The 8,743-nt window shown below is 53.3% G+C and overlaps 1 protein-coding gene across 3 annotated transcripts in view; it reads left to right on the forward strand.

Moving 5' to 3' along the window:
- ETS1 (ETS proto-oncogene 1, transcription factor) overlaps nucleotides 1-8,743 on the forward strand; it is a 134,479-nt gene that overhangs the window by 58,088 nt on the left and 67,648 nt on the right. The gene's annotated exons all lie outside the window — the stretch shown is intronic.

Consider the following 8,743-nt stretch of genomic DNA (forward strand, 5'->3'; position numbering starts at 1 on the left):
GAAAGAGGTGTGTTCACGCCCCTCCCCAGCTCAGGATGACCCTAACCAAGTGCTTCGTGGCCTTGGTTTCTGTGGGGCAAAGTGAGCCCACTTTCCCATCCCGCCATCTGAATGATCTGTTAGCAGAGCCAAGTGATCGGCTGGACAGCAGGGCTCTCCCCAGCAGGGCTCGCCCTTCTCACCTGTCCCTGTGCCATCTGCTGGGTGACAGTGGCTCATTGACCCTCCACCCCGGCCATTCCCATGCCCATCTACACCCCATGTCTACTCCCAGCTGACGCCGTGCATGACTGGAGGAGCACTGTCACACAGTGAAGCGGACCTCACAGTGCGCGCTCCTGGGGACAGATGACAGTACGCTGGGGAGGGCGGAGGGGGACCTGCCAGGCAGCTCACAGCCGGCTCTTCCCTGCATACATGGAGAGAATCGGATTCATTCTGCGCGCTTCCCTTATCTTCATGAACAACGTGTGTACCAGCTGTAGAACTTACCTCATGGCAGTCAGTGGAAGATCGAGCTTGAAGCTCAGACTCTGCCGTGACCTGCTTCGGAGCAGCGGTCGGAGGCTGCGAGGTGTTGCAGACAACATCGGTGGGACAACAGAAGACCACCTGCTTCGTGGCGGACCAGGTGCCGTTTTCCAGAAACGACTATACACGTTTACACTCGGGTGAAAAATAAGGTGAATGTTGTGATCTTGGCGATTCATCAGTGGGGTGGGAGAAACCGAATAAAACATTATGAAGGCCTTTTGGGTTAGAAAAGAGCCAGTTGGTTAACTCTGTCACCTCACACTGTGGGCAACTTTGAGTCGCACTTTAGACGAAACAAAACGAAACTGGGTCTCGGTTTTATTTTCCTGTAAAGATGCCTGTCTGGGGTGCAAAGAGGTGACGTGTTCGTTAACTGAAGAATCAACATGATTCGTCGGTGGCTTCTGTCCTGGGCTAACTCCTGCAGACTGTTTTGTTTTGTTTTGTTTTGTTTTGTTTTGTTTGTTTTTTTCCACAGAGATTTTTGCTATAGGGTGCATGTGCTTGCTAGAGAGAGAGAGAGGCAGAGGGACAGAAAGTGAAAAATCATCCCCCAGGCGGGATGGCCACACCGCGATCCTTCTCCTCATCCTTCTCTCAGGATTTGGGCATGCGTGCACACGCACCTGACATGAGTTTGAAGCTACTGGGTCTGGGACTCGCACTGCCATCATCCATGTGGGAGCCCAGCGACGTAAGCATGCCGCCTGCTGCATCATGCCCACTTGAGCAGCTTTATTAATGCACCTCACTCACTGCCTCTAGCTACAGGGGAGATGGACTTGCAGGTGCGAGCACTGGGCAGTGGTGGCCTTGTGCTGCTGAGCAGAGAGGGCCCGCCTGCGGGGAGGGGGTAACACTTCCAGAGGGACGTTCTTTGCACATAGTGGTGCCCACGCGGGGGTGCTGAGAGATACCCTCTCTATTCTGTGTAGACTTTCAGCCCCATGTCCCTTGCATCTCCTGTGACCTCCTGAGACCCGCTGTCCTCCCTCTGTCCTGGATCCTTGGCAGCTCTTCCGTGTGGGAAGCCCCACTTGATGGCTAGGGAAGAGAAGTGCATAGGCTTCATGAAGGTACTAGATTCTTTACCCCGCCTTATTTTTATCTTGAAATCTTGGGGACTCAAGTGCCAGCATGCCAAGGAGATGGGGTCGCTGCGACTCTGCCTCCCTACCCCTCCTCCATGGATTTACTGCCTACTGTGTGCAGAGGCCGACCCTCTGCTTCTGGCTGTGACGCCTTCCCTCTCCCTGTCTGGGCAATTTCTTCTTCCATTGCACCTGCCTCCTCTCCCGGCTCCTAGTGCCAGACCTGAGTGGAGGGCTCTCCAGTCCTTCTGTCCCTTGGCCCCTAGGGTGGTAAAAGGTAGTCCTTTGGGGCCATCAATTTGATAATTTAAAATAAAAGGGGGTGGGGAGAGGTGGAGAACCTATAGTGAGATCACCTTATTCGAAGATTCAAACCACAGCTGCTCTGCAATTTGGGGTTGTCTTTGTAACCCAAGAGAAGAGCAAGGACAGATCAGGGGAAGGCCTTGGCTTCCACAGGAGGAAGCCACCTGCAGCCTGGCGGGGCCCAGGGCCTCTTGCTGGGTGCAGGGCTGCTTGCTGCACCATGTCTGCCACTCCTGCTGTTACCGAGCACCACCATGTGCTCTGGCCTGCGCTAGGGCCGTCGGTCTTCTACCTCCTCGAGAGGGTTAGGGTGACTGAGATTGGAATCCGAAGACTTGCCCACAGGCTGGTGGGTAGCTGCCTTCTGCATGTCCAGGCCCTGGAGGTTGCAGCAGTCCTGGGACACAAACTGAAGGGACTGCAGTGAAGCAGACTGACCATGGGCGTGGCGGAGGCCTCAGGTCCCTGCAGCACTGACTGGCAGCTGCGTGCCTCTTTCTGTCTGAGCCTGATTTGTCGCAAGGGGATACGTGATGTCTAAACTGGTGGGTTTCAGCGTCGCTTGGTCTGTGGATCAGGCCAGTCCGGCCCACATTGTTGGGGCTGCAGATGCAGTTGAATGGCTGGTAATTACAGTCTGGAGAGGCTGTAGACAGAGTCAGCCGGAGCTTTCTTCTCCCAGCCGGGCTGGGCCGTCTCCCACAGGAGGAGCCTGTGGCTGCCCTGCAGTGTCCTTGCCCAAAGCCTGACTGCTAGTGCAGAGTGGGCTGCTGGGTTTCTAGAACTGGGTCTGAGCTCCTGTCTGTTCCCTGTACATCGGATCATGTTTTGGGCCTCAGCGGTGTCCAGAAAGGGGCAAGCTGAGTGGCAGTGACTTTCCTTGCCCAAGTGATGTCCGTCAGGAGGAGAGGATGGCATGAGCAGGAGTGGGTAGGGGCCGCTCCTGGTGCCGCCTCTGTGGTGGCCCCGCTCCTTGTGCTCCCTCTGCAGTGGGCCGCTCCTGGTGCCTGCTCTGCAGTGGGCCGCTCCTGGTGCCGCCTCTGTGGTGGCCCCGCTCCTTGTGCTCCCTCTGCAGTGGGCCGCTCCTGGTGCCTGCTCTGCAGTGGGCCGCTGCTTGTGCTCCCTCTGCAGTGGGCTGCTCCTGGTGCCTCCTCTGCAGTGGGCCGCTCCTGGTGCTGCCTCTGTGGTGGGCCCGCTCCTCCTCCTGGTGCCTCCTCTGGTGCCTCCTCTGCAGTGGGCCGCTCCTGGTGCCTCCTCTGCAGTGGGCCGCTCCTGGTGCCTCCTCTGCAGTGGGTCGCTCCTGGTGCCGCTCCTGGTGCCTCCTCTGCAGTGGGCAGGGGCTTCTCTCAACAAAACTCCCTTTTCTTTTTTGGTGAACAGGAATGTTGGGCTTGGAGATCATGAGCAGGTTCCCATCGTGCTCGAACACGTGACAATTCCAACACCTAAGATTTTGGGCTCCAACGAGAGAGCACAAATGTGGTATTTCACCATGGAAACGATGGCTTTTGTGGGACTCCCGAGCACTGAGATGTGGTTTTCTCCCATTGGGCAGTGCGAGGGTCCCCCATGTATGACCCGAACTAACAGGTCCCTGGTGCAAGAACTGGGGCGAGGGCTTGGGGTTTACAATAAAGGCGACAATTGTCCCCACCTCTCCCTAGAGACAGTTCCGGTAAGGATTTCCCACGTGCTCTGCCTTACCCTGGGTCTTAAAACAGTAGTGATGACCTAACGTCACTGGGCACTTTTTTTCTTTTTAGAGGGTGTATGCACTCACCAGAGAGAGAGAGGAGAAAAGTGAGAAAGCACCCCCCCCCATGGGAAGCACGCCACAATCCTGTCTCCTCCATTCTCCTCTCAGGATTTTGGCCACACCTGCACACACACCGGGTGAGAGCTGGGGTTTGAACCGCTGAGTTGGCCGTAGGGGATCCAGCTGCCTTAATCACCATGCCGCTGGCTGGCCCCATTGGACACTTTATCGATCTAGGTTCTGTGCTAGTTGCTCGGCACGCTTTAGCTAATTCGGTCCCCAAATGACCTGAAGAGGCGAGTGCTAGCCTTCTCTGCAGAGGACGAGACAGGCCGGACAGCATCTGAGTGACTTACCGTGGAGATTCAGCTGAGGAGGTCCAGCTAGAGCCTGACCCCGAGTCTGAGTCAAGAGCCCACGCTACCCACTCGTCGTGGCTTCGGCATAGAGCGCCGACCACAGCACCCCGCCAAGTCCTCCCCCTTCCTCCTAGCTGCAGCCCTCCTACCACTGGTTGTTGATTAGACCTTCTAAACAACAGCTAGTTGGCCTGTCACAGGGCAGGGCGAGCCAGGGCTGACTTCAGTCCTGTTAAGTGGCCTTGGCAGGTCCAGAGCAGCCTGCTGTCAGCAATGGCACGGTCTGAGTCCCCAGCCTGGGTTCTTGAACTGACCTGAAGGCCCTTTGGCATCAGAGTTTAATTAGAAGTTATTTCTGTTTTCCTTGCTATCTCTGATCTTCCATTTTACTGCTCCTTGATACTGGCAGACACTGGAGAACAGGCACTCCCTCCTCAGAGTGTCTTTAATGACTAAACGTTTCTCATGGAGACGGCTCGCTCCAGAGTCCAGCTCTCCGGGCTGGGATCCGTGTATGACAAGGACCGCTGCTCTTTTCTCAGAGGAGAAGGAGACCACAAAGCCGGCTCGGACAGGTTGCTGAGTGAGGGCTCTCTTCTTTTTAAAAATGATCTTGCTTTCATACCAGCAAATCGGCGCTCGGAATCAGCTGCCAGTGGTCTGAATGTTTCGCACCTCCTTCAGTAAAGCATATTTTAGCCCCAAACTCAGAGATTCTTTGTTTCATTGAAGTTCAAAAACCAGGAGTAGAGGGACCAGCAGTTAGCATAATGGCTATGTCGCTGGACTCCCATGTAGTCAACCGCAGTTCAAGTCCCAGACCTGGTGGCTTAAACTCACGCCAGGCGCAAGTGCATGCGTGCCCAAGATCCCGAGGGGAGAATGGAGGAGAAGGGATTGTGGCATGGCCATCCCCCCTGGGGGGTGATTTCTTGCTTTCTGCCTCTATCAGTGTCTCTGGCAAGAGCATGTGCCCTGTAGCAAAAACCTCTCTCTAAAAAAACCCCAAAAAACAAAAAACAAAAAAACCCAGGAGTAGACAAGTAATGGTCTAGCAGACTTGGGAGGTGGGGGGTTCTGCCTTCCATGGTCGTTGGAAATAGCTGTACTGTTTATGTCTTTATTGCAGATGGGTGGAGTTGAGGGAGGAGTACAAACAAAAAAGTTCATGTTTTCCCTATTCTTCGTGTGTTCGAGGAAATTCCTGTGTGAAGGTGCCTACATTGTTGGTACAGCCAACGTCTCACTCCACACTCCTGGCCCAGCTCCTGCAGCAGCCTCTTCCTTGGCTCTTCTGAGATGATGGGTCCAGTCTAAGGAGTGTCAGCACTTGGGTGGGTGCAGTTAGCTAAAGTCTAAGGCATGTTAAAGATATAATTCTGTTATTTATCTATTGTCATAGGGCGTGCGCCTTTGCTGAAGAGAGATGGACAGGGAACCAGCAGTTAGCGTAATGGCTATGTCGCTGGACTCCCACGTAGTCAACCGCGGTTCGCGTCCCGGACCCGGTGGCTTAAAACTCACACCGGGCACGTGTGCGTGCGTGCCCAAGATCCCGAGAGGAGAATGGAGGAGAAGGGATTGCGGCGTGACCATCCCCCCTGGGGGGTGATTTCTCGCTTTCTGTCTCTATGTCTCTCTCTGTCTGTCTGGCGAGCGCACGCGCCCTACAGTGAAAATCTCTCAAAAAAAAAAAAAGTTAAAAAAAAGAGAGATGGACAGAAATAGAGGGAGGGAAATTGAGAAGTCACCTCGTGGGAGGATGGCTACACCGCAATCTCTTCTCCTCCACTCTCTCTTGGGATTTGGGGCACACAGGCACATACACCTGGCATGTTTCAAGCTGCTGGGTCTGGGATTTGAACTGTGGTAAGCTGCGTGGGAGCCCAGTGCCTTAGCCACTATTCCGCTTTCTCCCAAGGGCAGGACGGACAGAGTGCTGCATTAGAGCAAAGGCAAGGAAGTGTGTCTTTGGTTGATTTTCCCCCCGGAGAAACATGATTAGATAGAGCCTAAAGTATCTTGCCCAAGGGAGTGGGAGGCAAGGTTCAGCTGCGGGGGAACTAATGAGGTGCACGGAGTGACAGTTTCTGGGCACTGGGGTTTCTGTACCATGAGGGACAAAGGACAGACCCAGAGACAGAGCCCCTGATATCTTTCTTCTTCATGAGGTGGCCAGTGGTAGCTTACCAAACTCACTTAACATGTGACTTGGAAAGAATGTGGCGCAGAGCCCAGGGGGGCCAGGAAACTGATGGCCTCGCACTTAGGGAGCGCCTGCAGCTCTGAGGCTCTGGCCTAGACACCGTTGTTCAGGACAGGGTACACTAGAAACGTGTACGGTCAGAGGGAACATTCGGGAGCATCTACCTGTGTCCTAAAGAGAATAAGAACGTCTTCATCAGAATCGGCGGGTGAATCCAGCATGGCGCTTGCTGTCCCTGGACTGTCAGTAGCACAGACAAGTACAAGTACTTTAATGTGACCTTATCATGCTCTGCGTCCTAAGCAAATTTCAACCAGATCCCAAGTTAGGTGTGCGACTTCTGATAACACGAGTACGCGTAGAACCTATCATCTGGAAGCAACTTTCCTGGAGGTCCACGGTGGCCCCTGCTCTCTCCAACCCTTTTGATCTGCCCAATGCCTGCCTTGATTTGGACATTCAAACACGCCGAGATTCTGTGCTTTAGAAGTGGGGTCAAAAAGGGGGATTGACTGAGTTGTCACTCTTGAAGAATTGGAAGGACTGAATTTCCTCATTGCTAGAGTGGAGCCTGCTGAATGGCTAGCAGGGGCGGGCTCGCTCAGTGTCTGCTGTTGGCTGCAGCGTTCAGGCTAGCCTGGGTGGGGACACACTGAGGAGCAGGGAGCAGACTGAGGATGGGAACGGAGCTGCTCTGGGGAAGCTGCGTATGCAACAGAGAAGTGCCCATGCATGCATTCAGAACACCAGCCTTTTCTTAAAACACTAGTGGGACCAGCAGATGGCATAATGGTTGTGTCACTGGACTCCCATGAAGTGGACCACGGTTTGAGTCTGGAACCCGGGTATGCATGTGTGCGTGCATGCCCAAGATCCTAAGGGGAGAATGGAGGAGAAGGGATTGCAGTATGGCCATTCCCCCTGGTGATTTCTCTCTTTCTATCTCTCTGGTTCTCTGGCAAAGGCAAGCGCCCTATAGCAAAAATCTCTCTCTCTCTAAAAAAAAGAAGAAGAAGAAAAGAAAATGAACAAAACAGGATTTCGTAAAGCAGCTCAGTTCTTTTGCTAGTATAGTTCTTCTCTGCCGTGTATTTGGAAGTGAAAATGTACCATCGATTTATCAGCCGTTTCCCTAGTCTTTTCCCAGGTTCAAATGTGTCTGTTCCTGTCACCTGGGGGCCAGTATTGTTTCCTCATACCTTTTAGAAACACAGCAGGATTGCAAACGTCTTTGTTCTTTCAAAAATTAGGGCTAACCCTTACACATAGTTTCCTGTGGCCCCTGAAGAGGCGTGTAATCTGGATGTCGGACCGAGAACTAGAGATTTATTTTCTATTTTGGGCTCCTTCCCTGATTTGCTTTGGGAAAGCAAGCTACTAACACTTCAAGGCGACATTTACATGCTTGGACGAAGTTAAGCAGGTGTGTTAAAGCTTACAAGACAAAGGTTACAGTACCGTCGAGTGGTAGGAGTTAAAGATCTGCTTAGAAATCAGGAAACAGCATTAAAAATAGCTTTCTGTGAGGTCGCGCAGGAAGATTTACGTTTTATCTTTTGGTTAATCAAACACGGGTCTTAGCGTGTGGCTGCACTCTGTACTTGTGCACACCTGCTAATTAGGGCAAACCATCTCCATGGAAGATGAACGGCGTGTCAGTGGCCAGTCATGATGTGTCTCCGTAGTGTTGAGATGCCCACAGGGAGCAAGGGTGGTTCACGGTGACTCCCCCGGCTACCAAGGAAGCACCCCATACATTCAGAACCGGTGTCCACATCACTTCTTTCGGTGGTGGCAGTGGGAGGGCTGTCAGTTTTATCTAAAGAGACCTCTGTAAGGAAAAACAATGCTTTAGCCATCGGCGACATTAAGGGACAAAATAGTTAGAAAGAAAATATGAGGGAGCCTCAAAAAGTTCACCGAAAATGTATATTATGAAAAAGTATGCATGAATTTTCAACAGTTCCGTCACCCAAAGAAACATACTTTGATTCTATTTTTTAAAAATCTTTTCTGTTTTTTGCCCCCTTTCACGCAACCACTGCTTCAGGTATGTTGGAAGCTTACGGAAGCCCCTGACTGGATTTAGTTGGGGGTCCCCATTCTGGACTCCCTGGCTGGTCCAGGGCTATTTGGGCCTGTCTTTTGGGGTCAGTGGGCTGCCTTGGGCTTGGTCAGATGGGGAGTGTTGAAGCAGGGTTTGTGTCCACCACCAAGGCCGCTCCTGCCTTAACCGTGACTCTGGTGGGCTCTTCAGAAAGGCCGTCCGGCCGACTCGCTGCTCGGCTGCAGTCCAGGATTCGGGAGATCCTGACGACACTGGCTCCCCCGCGGGCGCGCCCCTCCACGCACACGCCTCGTGTCCGGTGTCGGTCTTTGTGAATGAATGATGCACACGCACTCGGAAAACTATGCCGCTACTGGAGGGGGCAGGAGCCGGTGACCAAGCCCTCAAGAATGCGTGGAGAATCAGACGGACTTCCCCGAAACG

The sequence above is a fragment of the Tupaia chinensis genome, unplaced genomic scaffold, assembly GCF_000334495.1.
Source record: "Tupaia chinensis unplaced genomic scaffold, TupChi_1.0 Scaffold000292_1, whole genome shotgun sequence".
Lineage (NCBI taxonomy): Eukaryota > Metazoa > Chordata > Mammalia > Scandentia > Tupaiidae > Tupaia > Tupaia belangeri.